Source organism: Austrofundulus limnaeus, unplaced genomic scaffold (genome assembly GCF_001266775.1).
Source record: "Austrofundulus limnaeus strain Quisiro unplaced genomic scaffold, Austrofundulus_limnaeus-1.0 Scaffold405, whole genome shotgun sequence".
In the NCBI taxonomy this organism is placed as follows: Eukaryota; Metazoa; Chordata; class Actinopteri; order Cyprinodontiformes; family Rivulidae; genus Austrofundulus; species Austrofundulus limnaeus.
Window position 1 is genome coordinate 390,059 of NW_013952807.1, and position 1,287 is coordinate 391,345.

Below are 1,287 nucleotides of genomic sequence, written 5' to 3' on the forward strand. Positions count from 1 at the left end.
GTACTAAGTTGTGTCACACCAGTGTATTTATTAAACAAATCAAAATAATAAAACAGTTGTAGTTTTTATTTTTTGTACATACATTTTGCTCTTCTGTTACTGAGAAGCAAATTTCTTCATGACTGGTTAAAGTCAGGGATGTTTTAACAAGATTCTTCTATAGAGCATGGTCAGTGCAGTGAGGTGATGTTGTACTTGAGGAAAGTCTGGATTCTCTTCAGTGTTGAAGCTCCTCTCAGATTCAGCTGTGGTCAGAGGAGATGTGATGAGAATCTTCAGCAGAGTCWCAGTCTCTGAAGGTGTCCTGCAGATTGTTCTCCATGAAGAGCAGCTGGTACAGAGCCACCACTGCAGCTCCTGAACTACATCAGACTTCTTGGTCCTGTTGAGCCTCCATGGTCTTCAGAGCTGCTTCAGATAACATTCCTGCAGGAACCTGTCTGCCTGCAGCAGTGTAGCTCTGATCAGATTTTTCTGAATGTCTCAAGATGATGTCATAAACCTAAAACAATAAATGCACAAATTTAAGTCAATATGGAGATGGCTACAAGTGAGTTTTCTAATTTATATTTAATATAGAATAATGTTATTTTAATAGCAACAAATTGTTGCATCTCTAAGGTAAACTATTGTATTTTTATTTTAAAATGAATTTAGTTCATTAAAAAACAAACTAAGCACAACAGAAGAAAAAAGATATAATAAAATGAAAGGCAGCCGAAAGAAGAAACAAACATAAACAACATTTATTATTTTGTGTTCACCATTAATAAATAATATACTATGATTAATAAGCACAACAAAAGTCTTCTAGCTTTTCTCTTACCTGTTTTAGTCTGTGCTGGATCAGATCGTGATGCTTGAAATAYGAGGCAGAAAGCTAAACAGAGCATTAGCCTCGCTACTAGCGGTTAGCTTAGCATTGTTTATCCAGGTCCAGGAAAAAGACGGAGTGTAAACTCTCCCTCTTCTTTGGTCTGCTGCTCTTCACGTCCATCTGATCAGGTCCAAGTYATTTTAGTTAAACTTTCTCCTGGTGTGTTCTCGTGAAAAAGGTTGTGTTTAACAGACTTAGCTGACTTGTTAGCTCCTCCATTTGTTTATTGGTTTGCTCCATCCTGCCCTACTGAACATGGCGGCTATGGAGAGCTGTTTTATTCAAAATGCAATAAATAATGAAATAAATAAATAATGTAATTAATAAAGTTTTAATAAATATTTCATCAAATACATAAATGTCCCCATGGGGGAAAAAAAAACAAAATTAACATATTATAGGCCTAATAC